This window comes from Jatropha curcas, chromosome 2 (genome assembly GCF_041381405.1).
Source record: "Jatropha curcas cultivar XTBG-Jc1 chromosome 2, XTBG_Jcur_1.0, whole genome shotgun sequence".
In the NCBI taxonomy this organism is placed as follows: domain Eukaryota; kingdom Viridiplantae; phylum Streptophyta; class Magnoliopsida; order Malpighiales; family Euphorbiaceae; genus Jatropha; species Jatropha curcas.
The window spans coordinates 9,700,332-9,717,048 of NC_143152.1; the positions used below are offsets into that span (position 1 = coordinate 9,700,332).

The window sequence follows — 16,717 nt, forward strand, 5'->3', positions numbered from 1 at the left end:
TTTGATAATGGCTATTGCTTGCCATTTCTTCTATTAAATCGTATGCTTCATCAATCTCTTTTCTTTCGAAAGATCCTCCTGCAGCTGCATCAAGTGTAATCTTAATATTAGGTGATAATGAATTATAAAAAGTTTGGACTTGTAACCATTTGGGCAAACTATGGTGAGGACATTTTCTCAGCAAATCTTTAAATCTTTCCCAAGCTTCATATAAGCTTTCTTGATCATGATGAACGAAGGTCATGATCTCATTTCTCAATTTGGTGGTTTTAGAAGATGGAAAGAATTTAGCCAAAAATTTCTGGGCTAATTCTTCCCAAGTTGTAAAACTCCCAGCTGGGTAAGATTGTAACCATGATCGTGCTTTATCCCTTAGAGTAAAAGGAAATAGTCTTAATCTAATGGCATCGTCAGAAACACCATTTTGTTTAAAAGTATCATAAATTTCTAGGAAATTAGTGATGTGAGCATTGGGATCTTCACTAGGGAGTCCCCCATATTGAATAGAAGTGGAAAGCAACTGAATAATTGCTGGTTTGATTTCAAAGTTATTAGCTTCCACTCTTGGTCTAGTGATGCTGGAGGTAGCTCCATTAAGAGAGGGCGTGGTGTAGTCTCGCAAGGTGCGAACATTTTGTTGTTGTCCGATCTGAGGATTTGCAGCAAGAGGTATGTTCGGAAGTTGAGGATTAATGCCGTCCATGTTTGATTGTTGCTCTGATCTGTTTTCTTGTGCTCTCCTTGCTGCGTTATTTCTTCTACAGGTTTTCTCAATTTCTGGATCAAAGATCAGAGGTTCTGTTCTCCCTGATCGTCTTTGCATAAAACCTGAGATGTTTTTTCTTTAAAAAAAAAAAAAAAAAAGCAAATGAATAAATGAATGTCTAAATTAATAACAAGATAATTAGTATTGATATTGGTATTGCCATTCCCCGGCAACGGCGCCAAAAACTTGACAGCTTATTTCGCAAGTGTACGAATCGCTACAAGTAATATATGATGAGTAAGATATCCTTCCCACGAGGATTGTAATCCAAGTACCAAAATTATGTTATCTTATTATTATTTAAACGATAAATGAGGAAATTGTTTATAGAAATTAAATTCAACAAGTAAAAATAAGAAGTTAAGCAAGTAATTATTGATTAAAGAAATCAAGGAAGTAAAACTATTAGGGGTTTCGATTTCACTTAATTCTATCCAATTTATTTCATTAGTTCATTAATCAATTTAATTATTCAAGTAGGGGAAATAACTCTTAATTCACTAACAAGCTCTTCCGATGTATTGCTAGCTATTTTAATTCCATTTAATTACCTATCTTTCAATAGCGCAACCAAATATAAATTAAATCATTAGGTTTTGTAGTTTGTTTATGAATCCATAAATTAAGGTTGTTAATTCATGAAAACCCCCCATGAGTCAAACCATATAGCTTTCGCATCAACTTGTTATTCTCATGTGATTTATTAACCTTTTTCATATCAAAGATCCTTCTTCCGACAGTGATAATTGAAATAAATCAACCTAGGGGAAAATTCTGCCTAGAAGCATTAAGTTCATTAATAAGTCATAACTTGAATAAGGAAAAATAAATCTAATTGCATAAATTGGAAAAGAGATTAAGCTACATCAAACCCCTAGTATAAGATTTTAGTTACACATAGTACTTAAATAAAACTCAACAATACTTGATAAATATTCCATAATCAATAATGAAAGAAATAAACAAGATTAAGAGTTTAGAAATAAGAACTAGTGAGGGATTGCTTGGATGGCTTCCTTGAAAACTTGCACAACTCTTGAGAGCCTAACTTCTAAAGAGAAACAAAACTATATACAAGCTATGAGAGATGGGAGAAGAGATGTAGAATATGGGATAGGATGAGTTGAGATGAACTCTCCTCTTCTTTATATAGACTTCTTTGGTATAGGATTCCATATGGTTTAATGATCAAAGTCTTCTTTTGTTAGGTTGTAAAGCTCTCTTTTAGGTCTCCATTTTCTTTAATCATGACTCACCCATGTGCATAGAGTTGATCTTGGTTTGCATGTGAGGAAAGTTGTCCAAAGTGAGCTATGAAAATAGTAGGAATTAGTTGGCAACTTTTGACTTAAATTTAGGATTTCTTGCTTGGCACGGGCGTGCTGCCTGGCACGGTCTGGGGCATGCCAGGCTCTGGAAGTCTAAGGCTCTCAGCATGGGCTGTGTTGTTCAGCACGGTCTAGGAAGGTATAGCGCGCACGGGCGTGCACATTGGCACGGCCTGGGGCGTGCAAGCCCCTGGAAGTCTGGAACATGTGTAGCACGGGTGTGCCTCAGCTGCACGGGCCAAGCTTCTATCTCCAGCGCGCGCACGGGCATGTGCCTTGGCACAGTCTGAGGCGTGTAAGCCCCTGGAAGTCTATGGCTGTTGTGGCACGGGCGTGCGGCTCAGCATGGGCTGGGGCGTGCACGTCTCTGGATCTTTGCTTATTTTGCCTTGCACTTGGCACGACCGTGCTGATCAACATGGGCGGGAACGTGCTAAATATGTTTTGCCTTTATTTTTGTTCTTTTCTTGCATAATCCTACAATTTTCCTCCAAATCAAGTGAGTTGTGTTTCAAGGAAGCTTTTTAATAAAAATATAACAATATTATATAAAAACTAATTTAGATCGATAAAATATACTAGAATTCTAAGTGAAAATTAAAATAAAAACACTATAAAAATGAGTGCTATCAAATCCAATTTAACGTTTTAGTTGGATTAGATTAGGTTTTAAAAATTATCAATTATCATTATTATATATTAAAATATTAAATTAAAAAATAATTATTTTAGCTAATCAAAACACAAAAAATACAGAAAAAATAAAAATTTTCTAAAAAAAGAAAAATGGAATGCTGAATAAAGAGTTGTTTCAACTTTCATATATATATATATATATATATATATATATATATATATATATGTCACGACCCATTTCCATGGGCCGGACCGGCACTAGGACCTGGGTGGGCTTAAGCCCCCGAAGCCCGTAGTAAGCCTAACTTATTTAAATCTCATATTCTATTCATAATTATGGATTCAGGCCCATTAACTTATTTCACATATGTATCCAAAATATAGTTCATATATTTAACATGGACTTTTATTATTTATTTACAACCCAACTGGAATACAATTGCAGAACTCTACCTTTACATTTACATCGTCATTTCTATCATTAACAGTCTTCTATAATTAATGTCTCAACTCCATAGGATTTTTCTTTCTTCTATTACCTGAAAAAAAAAAATAGGTAGGCAGGGGTGAGCGCCAAACTCAATGAGTAGGGTTAGATAACCCTCTCACCCAACACAATCACACAGATGCTAAAAATATTTTTATCTGGTCACCGATTAATTTTATGATCATGCAGTTTGTCACACAAATGGCAATACAACAGCAATCACAATTATTATCACCTTCATATAATCACATCACGTGGAAATTAGTCAGTGGTGTCACCTAAACCCCCGACGAGCCATCCTCCCACACGGCCCATCCTCTCAAACGTGTGCACCCAGGGAGCCAATCCCCCATATCTGGCCGACTGGTCTAATCCTCACATGATCAGTCCTCTCATTCTTTTTACACTCTCTCTTTTCTTTTCCATATCATCCATATCATATCATCAGGTGCACACGGGGACGCTGATCTCCCATTTACCCGGCCGACGGTCCAATTTCACAATTTCATCATAATCAGGATCCATACTTTACCGACCGTACTCACAAACCCATGGTGACCCATTTCATCCCAATTCCACACAAACAAGGCACAGTATATTCATAGCACAAGTAATCAAACAATTTTTTAATATGAACAAATAGTGCATCATAATATGGCAATTCAACAAAATAAGGGATGATAACATTTAGCCGTGAATGCATGAATGCAGGCGGATGATACTAGTTATCTAACACTACTCACAGTTCTTTATTGTCCTCTAAAGGGACTGCTTTTCTAGCCACATGCTTCGAGCCTTTGTCCTTGCATTTCGGAATTTTATAAACCTTTAACATAAACAATAAAATTCTAAGTAAGCATTTTAATTCAAAAGATTATATTTCATATTCGTTCATTAGTTTTGGTTATCAGTTATTTAATTCACTTATTAATTTAAAATATATATATATATATTTATAGACATATATTGGGTTTCCTTATTTATTTATCTATTCTAATGTATCACTTTTAAATAAAAGGTTTAGTTATTTGTTAAGTAAAATTTTATGATAATACTAATCAAAATATTAATATTACTAATAATAATAATAATAATAATAATAATAATAATAATAATAATAATAATAATAATAATAATAATAATTTTAGTCGATATTTAATTTATTAGACTATATATACATTCGTTACTCTTGTTTATTTATTTATTTGTTTATATCTTTCAGAAAAGTGTTGCTAGTAAATTAATGTTCCATAATAATGATGATATTAATAATATTAGCAATGTTAAAATGAGAGTAGCATAATTAACTAGACTGGTTCTTATACCACCGATGTACTATAATTATTAATTCCCTTTTTATAATATAATTAATCATAATTAACGATATTTACATATTAATTTGAATTTAAGCATTTCTATTTTCGGTGAAAATCTTTATTATCCTTCAACTACCTAGAAGTCCGATTCTATAATGGATGTTCATAAATTTCCAATTTGTACTAATTCAATTAATCTTATATTCAATTAATTAATTAATTCAAGTTTTGAAATTTATACCGAAAACAAGCAACTAGGCCTTACAATGTACCGATCAAAAATCGGATTTGATTTTCGTGATCCGCGCGAAGAGGAGATTATTCTGTCTCTTAGAGTCCTCACCGGAGTTTCGTCGGAGCCTCGTCGGTCCACCGCCGTCGCCGCCGTGCACGGTGGCCGGAAAAGTTAAACCGCCTAGAAAATTGCAAGGTCACCACCACCCGACTCCAATTTTCGTGAGGAATCCAAATCTGCTATCAATTTATTGAGCCAGTGGCTCGTTTGGCCGAATTGACCTCCACAGCCACCTTCAAGCCGCCGTCCATGGTGGTTCATCAAAACTCAAGCAAAATCACAAATTGATGGAGGGGAAATGTTCATGTGGAGGAGAGGAGTCGATCGAGACCATCTCTAGCACTTGAAGTCGACGAATCGGTGAGCTTTTCATCGGAAAAACGCCATCGCATGGTGAGGCGGCCTGTCATTCGCGATCTCTCTCGCTTCAGGCTCTCATCGCTCAAACCAAGGCCACCGGAGTGGTTGTCTCGTTGAGCTCTTGCGATTAGAGTCCTTGCTTGCCTGAAACGATGGCCATTTGGCCGGCAAACGGGAAAGAGAGGAGGGAGAGCTTTCGCGCGCTGGAGAAGAAGGAGGAGGAGAAGAAAGAAAAGAAACAAAAGAAAGGAAAAGAAAAGAAAAGAAATGGGTCGGGCTAGTTCGATTCAAACCGGTTCGGTCTGATTCAGTGATTTGGTCTCATTTCGTTTGGTTTTCGAGTTTTCCAATCGATTTTCGGATCCTTCGTGTGGTTCTCGACAAATTAAACAGATTTTTAGGTCCGGTTTGATTTATTTTGATTGTTTAGTTCAGTTCCGTAATATTTTCTCTATTTATTCAATAATCATAAAATATTAATAGCAAATATATTTAATTTTAGGCTGATTAATTTATATAGTAGTTACATATATATAAACACCTTTATAATTGATTAGCCATTAGTGTTCCATTTTATTTTCATCGAAATTTTAAGTATTACCTAAACAAAAATTCCGAATAATATGTTTTTGGGCTTGGGCCCAATTCGTAAAACTTTGGGTTCAATTAAAATTACTCGGTCTTAACAGCCCATACTATCATAAATCCGGATTTTTGATTTAATGAAAATTTCAAAGTTTTGAAAATAAAAATTCGGGGTATTTCAATATATTTCTTGAATCTTCTTAGGGCCGAACTATCAATTTCACCCTTAACTTTTGGAGTAGTTACACTTTTACCCTAAATTGACCTTTGTACCCTGAACACTCTAAACGTATCAACCTAGTTGCAATTATAACCTAATTTGCTTTTAGAGTGTAGTTACGCCCTAAAAGTGAATTAGAGCACCCTGAACTTATCAATTTGTTGCAATTTCATCCTCTAAACAAATTAAGGTTGGAATTACAATTAAAATGATATAAAAATAGGCTCCATAACTCATTCAAACTTTGTTAAATGAAATACATAATATTTAAATTAAAAGAAAGAATTTATCATTTTACCTCTTTTGATTTTTAGCTTATTATCTTTCTCCTCATATAAGAAATTAAATAATGGCTACAACGACAGTAATAAAAGAATCAACATATTTGTTTCGTTGTCTTAGGAAGTGTAACCTTGAATTAGTATTCAACTCATTATTTTTGCATTTTAAAATTTATTTAATTTTAAAATTAAAGACGCAATCTTGATTTTTTTATTTGTTATATGAATAATTGAGTTCAATTTTATTATTTATTATTTAAATACTCAGATTGGTTATTGAGTCAATTTTTTTACATTATTTTAATTATAATTCCAATCTTAATTTGTTTTTAAGGTGAAACTGCAATAAATCAATAAGTCCAAGGTGTTCTAATTCACTTTTAGAATGTAATTACACTCTAAAAGCAAATTAGGATTTAATTGCAATTAGTTTGATAAGTTCAGAGTGCCCAGGTATAAAGATTGATTTACAGTAAAATTGCAACTACTCGAAAAGTTCTGAGATCAAATTGAAGGTTAGGCCTCTTCATAGCAAAGAATCATACTTCAATAATTATCATTAACAAACTACAAAAAAATAAATTGAAAAAGACAAATTGTTATTTTTGACTGGGGATGACCACGGTTCGGTTTCATATCGAAATTGGATCGGTTAAAACCGGCACTAAACCATGGTCAACGATCTGATTCTAAAATCATAATCGAAACAGTGAACTTAAAGTTCGGTTCCGGTTTTTTATTTTTTGAAACTGAAACGGCGGTTTCGGTTTGAAAACATGAAAAATATGTTCTTAAAAAAGCTCTGAACTTATTTTTTTTATTTTATTATAGTTTTTTAAAGCAATTTTTAAGAATTTTTGTCAAATTGATTTAGTTTTTTTAATAGTAAAATTTATTATTATTATTATTATTATTTACTCAAGCTATAAATCATAAAAAAACAATTTAAAAAGTTTAAAATATATTATTTAATTTTGGTTCAAAACCGGGAAGAAACCTTCTAAAACCGTCATAGAAACCGTCTAAAAGCGATTTGATTCCGATTTCACCTTCTTATAATCGAAACCGATGGTTCTAGAATCGTGGTTATGTCTATTCTTACATTCTCATATTGAATCTTCTATTTTATTTATCTTTTTTTCCCTTGTTTTATTATATGTGGTGCAACCTTATTTGTTGTTATTTTAATTCATTACAAGCCTCAATAACTGAACTAATATTATAGGCCTACAGTGGGGGCAAATTGGCTGCTCAAAATGAAGTGCATTATGTAGTCTGAATTCTGAAACGAGTTGCGCAAGTGGGGATGGAAAATATTGGATTCCTAAAATGTTCCTGATCAATTTATGAATTGACTAAAATATCATTTAGGACTTTAATATGGTAAGAGTATAATATTTTTAAAGATTTTAATTTTATTGGTTGCAAAAAAATAAAGGTAATTTAATTTTGATTGGTTATATTAATTTCTTCAATTTAATTTTATTTGTTGTATTAGTTTCCTACTTTAATCCAAATCTTATTAGCTAAAAAAAGTTATAAATTATGATAATTTTAAAATTTTAATAATAATTTATATATAATCATGTATAGTTTTAAAAGCATACGCCGTAAATTTAGTTTTTTCAGAAATTTAATATTTTTTAAATATATTAGATTTAGTATAGTTGTAGTATAATCTATACATATGATATGAAAACTAGATATAATGTAGTGAATTTTCTCTTTTCAAATAAAAATAAAAACCAATGGATTTCACAAAAATGTAGTGAATTCATCGACACAATTATTAACAAGAAGTTTATAAAAATTCTAATACTAATCAAATATTTATATATTAAGAAGTAAAGAATATGCATACAATTAGTTATAAATAACAATATTTATACAATGACTATCTATACATAATTAATATATTATTTTATTTTATTACTATTCTTTAGAATGAAAGATATTTATTTAGAAAAACAAATTTAATTCTTTATCTTAAAAGTTTTATTATACCTTTTTCGCTATTTTACAAACGTGTCATTAATGCATAATTGGTCATTATAAAAATAATTTTTTTATCTATACGGGAAATGAAAGAAGAATTAGATGAATAAAATAAAAAATTAATATTGAATTTAATTAAAAAGGTTAATTTTTGAAAGAGAGGCAAATATTTTAACTCAATTCGGATTCTAATACTTTTGTAAAATAAATTAAATTTTTTAGTAATTTATTATTATGGCGGCAAAAATTTAATATTTTTAACGAATCTTATTATTTTAGGAAATAAAAGTATTAATAACCAATGAAATTAGTAAATAAAATAATAATAACAAATCAAAATACAAAAAGACAAAACATTTTAATTCAATTGATGGAAAATTATATAAAATTATTTTATATTAATTTAAGTTACTAAAAAAAATCTAAAAAAATTTAAAATAAAACCATTAATAAAATAATAAAATGATTAAATAATAAATGATGAATTGATATCTATGACTAACCTAGTTATGTTAGCTAACTCTTATAAGAGATAATTTTAAAAAAATAATAAAATAATTCAATTAAAAAAATTAAAAAATCTGTACTTTTTTTTTTTTGTAATTCCAATAATAGAATATAAAACATATGAGGAATATCGTTATTATGAATTACAATATAACTCAATTAGAAATCTTATTAAAATATTAATTGATTACCAATAAAACTATTTAATTCTTATAGAAAAAATCAACATAAAAATTTTATTTTTCTTTAACTATAGAGTTTATTATTATTTTACGTCAAATACTTTTCTTTTTATCATTTTGCTTAATGTAAAAGGTATTATTTTGCTTCAGTTATTATTATTATTTTTTGCATATTGTTTCAATCATAAACTTTTATTTCTCATTCAATTTTTATTTTTTTTATAATATTCATTCATTTTGTCCACATACATATTATAATTCTTACAGTAAAATATTAAATAAAAAGCATGTGATAAATATATTTATTTTTTTACTTCATAATTGTTATCATTTTTATTATATTATAGAAAACTCAATCAACCATATTTAGAAAACAAAAACGAGTAACTATAATGGTTTTAATGTGCAATGCACATTGTTACAATTATAATACTAAAAATTAATTCTATATATTTAATTTATATACTAAATACTCAATTCATTTAAATATCTAATTTATACATTAACATAGAATTTTATTAATTATACATGCTATTACACGATAGACAAAAATCAAATTTACTTTATAGATTCAACAAAATCTTGAAAATAAAAAAAAGATAAAGATAAGCTGATTTTGAGTCCACAATTTGTTTATTACATGATATTATTCCAAATCATGGAATACTAGATCATACAACCATAAATTAAATTAAGTCTAGCTAGTTAGATTTCATTGGAGGTTTCTTGCATATTAAATTCAAGGATTCGAGCTTCCTTAGTGATATTCCTATTCTTTCACTCATATCTAAAGTCTTAGGTGTAAAATCTTTGTCAAGATCCCACTCAAAATTATGGACTAGAGAGGGCAAACCAAATGGAACTACTCTTTGAGCCAATGCCATACCTACACAAATTCTTCTTCCTGATCCAAACGGGATGAGGTCAAAATTCTGCCCCTTATAATCAATATTTGAACCTAAAATCTTTCGGGCTTCAAATTTATTGGATCCTCCCAGGAATCAGGATCTCTTCTTATTGCCCATACATTTACAAAAACTTGAGTGCCTGTAGGTATATGGTATCCCATAACATTTGTATCTTGTATTGTATTTTTCGGAACGAGTAAAGGAACTACAGGATGCAACCTAAGTGTTTCTTTCACAACAGCTTGTAGATATGGCAACTTGTCTATGTCAGTCTCTTCAACTTTTCTATTTTCTCCAACGATCGAATCGCGTTCTTCTTTAACTTGTTTCATGTCTTTCGGATAGCGAATTAGCTCTGTCATTGCCCATTCCATTGTTGCGCTTGTAGTGTCTGATCCAGCAGAAAACATTTCCGTCAACATTAAACACAATCAAGAATTAATTAATTCAAGTTGAAAATCCAATCCAATAAGTGGAGAAGCACTAATGAAAGGCAGCAGAAAACCCCGGAACAAGAGAGATGGAGAAACTCGTGTGTAAAATAAAAATCCGAAATAATAATAATTTTTATAAGGGTATGTAATAATTGTTTTGGAATTTTCAAACCATAACCTAAAAATAACCAAAAAAAAAAAAAAAATGTTTCCGTTAAATTAACCTAATAGTAATAACTTTAATAACCTCTAATAAATATTTCCAAGGCAACGCTTTTATTTAAAAGAAAAAAGAATTCAAACAATAATACCAAACCTACTCCTATAACTAGCTTTATGTTCTTACCAAAATAATTATGATGATGCTTTTATACGGAATTTTTCCATTCCATTCTTTACCATCACCTTCATATTCCAACAACACATCTAGGAAGTCCTCATTTGCCTTTTCCTTCCCCAGTTCATACTCCTCCATTCTTTCTTTAACAAACCCTGCAACAATGTCTTTAGCACGTCCCATGTCTCTTGACATGTTCCTTCTCAGTCCTTGTGGATCCGGCCATTTCAAGAATGGTAGAAAGTCTGCAGTATTTGGTTTTCCAGCCCACACCGAGATCTTGTCCAAGGCCTCAAAGAACTCATACCCTTCTTTGCACTTTGAATCTAAAAGGTCTTTTGATAGCGAAAGATTACCAATCAAATTGAATGACATTAGGAAGAGATAGTGGGCCACTTTCACCTTTCCTGATTCTCCCTTGTTTGCAGCAGTCAAATTATCTTCGATACTCCTGTTGACAAAATTTTTAATAGAAAAACCCTACAATGTGCAAATCTGTGCTGTAATAACTTGAATCAAGCAAAATGTAATAAAATTTCAACTAAAACCTTGTGAAATATCAAATACAAACTTTATATTACCAAATCCTTTGATCGATGCATTTATGTCGAATATGAACTGTCTCATTGATTCGCTTGTTGGCCAGTAATTCTGCAGCGCAAACACGCCTTAACATTCGCCAATAAGGCCCAAACCGACCTATTGCAAGTGATCCCTCGCAGTAATTATGAGAAGTCAATACATAAGGAACCATACGGTCACAGAAGCGGGCGTCGTGGTTCTTGAAAAGCTCTGTTGCGGCCTTCGCTAATTGTGTTACCACCGTGTCCACCAATCCTAGTCTCAGCTAAAGGACAGGTCCATATTTGAATTTAAGCTCATAGAAAGACCAGTGAGCTCCAGCTCCGAGATAGAAAATGTTACCGACAACCGGCCATCCTGGTGGCCCTGGAGGTTTGTTATTTTTGCCATTATTACTCCAGTTTTTCCTATTGAGCCGTAAAATTAGAGATAGTAATAACAAAAGGCTTGACCAAATAAGGGCATTGGAGTTCATCTCTCTGTTTGTGGGTTGAAACTAGTGGCTGCGAGTAGTTTTTCCGCTAAGTTTTCATGATAGTATATATATTAAGTTTTCATGATACCATTTATTACAGTCATTGAATCCTATTAGTCTGTCATATTCATTCATTTAAGTATAATTAGACTCTCAAAACCTAGACTTACTTCTAGTCGAAAATAAATTTGGATAAACAATACTCTATCCATCCGAAAAAAATAATCTACTTTTTCTTTCACACGTATTAAGAGATCAAAGTTATTGTGCTTATTGGAAAATTTTTTTATCATAATTTTTATATTATACCCATCTTAAATAATACATCAATAATTATTATATTGAAATAATAAAAGCCACATTGGTGATATAAAATGAAAAATATAAAATGAATTTTATAAAGTGAAAATTTTTTCTTTGTCTGAATTGAAAGTGAAAATCCAGCATGCAAATCTATTATTCTAATTTTATGGATTTCAATTGAAAATTAGTTTCAAAAATTGATAAAGAATTAAGTTTCCTCTTTGCTTCATTGAAGATATTAGCTTGTTTCCTTGACTTAATAAGGACAAAAATTTTAATAAGTTAATCAATTAATCACCTAAAATTATTTTTATTTCTTTATGTCAATATCAATCTAATATATAAAAAGATGAATACTTGTCGAGGAAAATTATAATTTTTTTATAAGATTATATGTATTTATATTTAAATGAAATTGGCTCTTTCTATGTTAGAAATACTACTCTATAGAACTAAATTACCACCTTAAATTTTCTTTTTGGTAATTTAATAATAAAATAAACGAAAATAGAAGAGTTTAAAGACAAGAACATGGATTGTCTCCCATAAGCACTTTTATTTAACGTCATTAAGCTTGACTTACTGGATCCCTTTTAGGTCAAGGCCAGGGAGCTCTTTTCTGGATCAAAACTCCCTTCATTGTATACTCTTAATCTTTTTGCATTTACCTTAAAGCTCTCATTGCCTTTTACCAATTCAATAGCTCCATGAGGAAATATTTCCTTGATTATGAAAGGTTCGATCCAATATGAGCGTAACTTACTTGGAAAAAGGCTTAGTTTTGAGTTATAAAGCAACACCTTTTGTCCAACTTGTAGAGTCCTTTTTATGATCTTCTTATTTACCATTGCTTTGTGAACTATCTTTGTATATTCGGGCACTCTCATAAGCGTGAAGCCTCATTTCATCCATCATATTCAGCTATAGCAATCTTCTTTCACCTAATTCTTTGGCATTAAAGTTGAGAAATTTGATTACCCAATATGCCTTGTGTTCCAACTCTACAGGTAAATGACAATCCTTACCATAAACCATTCAATATGGAGACATACCAATTGGAGTTTTGAATGCGGTCCTATAAGCCAAAGTGCATCATCCAGCTTCTTAGACCAATCTTTTTTTAATGCCCAATTGTAGTGTCCAATATCTTCTTGATCTCTCGATTTGTTACCTCAACTTGCCCACTTGTTTGTGGATGATATGGTATACCTGCACGATGAGTGACACCATATTTTGAAAGAAGAGAACTCTAAGTACTTATTGCTAAAATGCTTATCTCCATCCGTGATTATTGCTCTAGGTGTACCATGACGAGTGAAAATATGTTTTTTAATGAAATTAATCACACTCTTGGCATCATTGTTAGGGAGACCAACGGCTTCCGCGCATTTAGAGACGTAGCCCACTGCCACTAATATGTATTGGTTAGAATAAGAAGTAGGAAAACGTCCACTGAAATCCAAACCCCAAACATCAAGTATCTCCACTTCAAGAATGTTGTTCAATGGCATCTATGTTGCTTGGAGATATTCCCTAACCTTTGACAACGATCACAAAGACGAACAAAGTTAAAAGCATCTTTAAATAAGTTAGGCCAATACAAATTGCTCTCTAGAACATGTGCTGCTATTTTGTTTCCTCCAAAGTGTCCTCTATATTCCATTGAATGACAAAAGCGAAGAACAATTTCCATCTCTACTTTCGGTATGCATCATCTAAACATCTAGTCACTATAATTTTTAAACAAGAAAGGCTCCTTCCAATAGTAATAATTAAGATCATGAAAGAATTTTTTTCTTTTGTTTATAAGAAAGATTGGGAGGAGTGATTTTACAAGCAAGATAGCTAACTATATCTGCATACCATGGAGCCTGTGTACTTGCTAGAAGAAGAAGATGTTCATAGGGAAAGTCCTTATTAATTTGCACCTCTTCTTGTCTTTCTGCCCCCAATTCAAGCCTAGACAAGTGATCAGCAACAAGGTTCTTAGTCCCTTTCTTATCACGAATCTCCAAGTCAAAATTCCTATAAAAGAAGAACCTAATGAATTAGTCTAGACTCTGCGTCTTTCTCTTCTAACAAATATTTAATACCTGAGTGATCAATGTGAACTATTATTTTAGCTCCAGTCAAATATGCTTTAAATTTACCAAAAGCAAAAACAATAGCAATGAGCTCTTTTTTAGTGGTGGCATAATTAAGTTCAGCGTCATTCAATGTACGACTAGCATAATAAATAAAAATCAACTTTTTTTATTTTCTTTGTTCAAGAACAGCTCCTATAGCATGATCACCAGCATCACACATGAGCTCAAAATGTAAGCTCCAATATGGTGTAGCAATGATAGGAGCTAAGATTAATTACTTCTTCAACCTTTTAAAAGCATTCAAACGCTCTTCGTTAAAATGAAAAGGAACATCTTTAACCAGTAAATTACAAAGAAGTTTTGTGATTTTTGAAAAGTCCTTGATCAATCTCCTATAGAAACCTGCATAACCAAGAAAACTTCTTACCCCCCTTCACTGAATTTGGAGGTGGTAAATTTTCAATTAACTCTATCTTGGTTTGGTCCACTTCAATCCCTTTTTCTGAGATTTATGCCCTAAAACAATACCTTCACAAACCATAAAATGACATTTTTCCTAATTCAAAACAAAGTTAGTGTCCTCACATCGTTGCATTACTAAAGAAAGGTTATAGAGACAAGAATAAAAAAAAAAAAGAACCAAACACAGAAAAATCATCCATAAATAGTTCAATGAATTTTTCAACCATGTCAGAAAATATGGACATCATACACCTTTGAAAAGTTACAGGTGTATTGCACAACCCAAAAGGCATTCTGCTATAAATAAAAGTACAATAAGGGCAAGTAAAAATAGTCTTCTCTTGATCCTCGGGAGCTATGGGTATTTGAAAATACCCTGAATAACCATCTAGAAAACAATAGTAATGAAATCCTACAAGTCTTTCAAGCATTTGATCAATAAAAGGTAAAGGGAAGTGACTTTTACTTGTTGCTTTGTTCAACTTTTGATAATCAATACATACACGCCAACCTATGACAGTTCTAGTGGGAATCAACTCATTATTTTTGTTAGAAATAACTGTTATAAATCCTTTCTTTGGGACAATTTGAACAGGGCTTCCCCAACAACTATCTGAAATAGGATAGATAATGCCAGCATCCATAAGTTTTATGATTTCAACTTTGACTACTTCCTTCATGTTTGTATTTAATCTCCTTTGATGCTCAATTGTAGGCTTGTAGTCTTCTTCCATCAAAATCTTGTGCATGCACACACTTTGATTTATCCTCTTCAAATCTGAAATCGACCATCCTAAAGCCTTCTTATGCTTTCCTAGAACCTGCAACAACCTTCTCTCTTGATCAAGGGATAAGTGAGAAGAAATAATAACAGGGAAAGAATTGTTCTCATCTAAGAATGCAAACTTTAAATGAGATGGAAGTTGTTTCAATTCTTGCTTTGGTGGTTCACTCTCTTCCTTACCTTTGATGCTTCAAATATTAATGTTAACGTCACCTTTGTCAATGGCCAATTTATCTTTAACATGCAATGTATCTTTTATACAATCATCAATAACATTAATTCTAAAGCAATCATTATAATCCATAGGAAGCTTACAAGATTTAAGAACATAAAAAACAACTTCCTTTTGACCTACCCTTAAAGTTAGTTTATCTTTATAAACATCAATCAAAGCTCTTGCAGTTGTAAGGAAAGGTCTTCCAAGGATTAAGGATCTTTCTCTATCTTCATCAATGTCAAGGATAACAAAATCAACAGGAAAAAATAAATTTACCTACCTTGACTAGCACGTCTTCTACAATTCCCTTTGAATATTTCATTGATCGATCCGCCAATCATAGAGACATCCTTGTTGGTTTTAGCTCTCCCATCCCTAGCATCTTGAAAATCATAAGACATAAGATTAATGTTTGCACCTAAATCAGCTAAAACTTTTTCAAAATCAAGATTTCCAATATTACAAGGGATAAAAACAATTCCTGGATCTTTTAACTTTGGAGGTAATTTATTTTGAATGATTGCACTACACTCCTCCGTTAGCATTACCGTTCCTTGCTCATCAATCTTCCTCTTCTTGCTTAGAATCTCCTTCAAGAATTTCGCATAATTGGGCATTTGAGAAAGAGTTTCAGCAAAAGGGATATTTATTTGCCGCTTCTTAAAAACATCAAGAAATTTGAGGAAGCTTTTATCATCTTGTGATTGCTTGAGCCTTTGTGGGAAAGGAACAAGTGGAATATAAGGCTTTACTTCCTGTTTTTCTTCAAGGTCAATGATGGGGATCTTTTTCTATTCTTTCCTTTCTTCTTCCTTCTTGGGTGGATCCTCCAATTGTTTGCTATTCCTCGAAGTGATAGCTTGTACCTATTCTTTGGGATTTTTCTTAGTGTTACTGGTAACGTACCTTGAGGTCTTGAGGCCATCATGTTGGCAAACTGCCCTAATTGAATCTCCAAGTTCCTTATCACAACTTGTTGGACTTGATGATTTTCCCGAGTTTCATTCTTGAAATCAATGTGAGATTTAGAGAGAGTAGTAAGAAGATAATCATGAGTCTTCTTCTCTTGAAAGGAAAACCTGGTGGTGCAATCAAGGCGTTATTTGGATTCCCATAAGAAAGATTAGGATGATTCCTCAACTTGTTATCATAAGTGTTAGAATATGGGTA

The 16,717-nt window shown here is 31.8% G+C and overlaps 1 non-coding gene and 1 pseudogene across 1 annotated transcript; one reads left to right on the forward strand and one right to left on the reverse strand.

Annotated features, from left to right (window-relative positions):
- Positions 1 to 11,694, reverse strand: part of LOC105629096 (iridoid oxidase-like) — a 31,403-nt pseudogene extending 19,709 nt beyond the window's left edge.
- Positions 156 to 262, forward strand: LOC149498217 (small nucleolar RNA R71). The gene has a single exon (XR_016319866.1). It is a non-coding gene; the product is annotated as a small nucleolar RNA R71 (small nucleolar RNA).
- Positions 11,695 to 16,717: the final 5,023 nt, after the last annotated feature.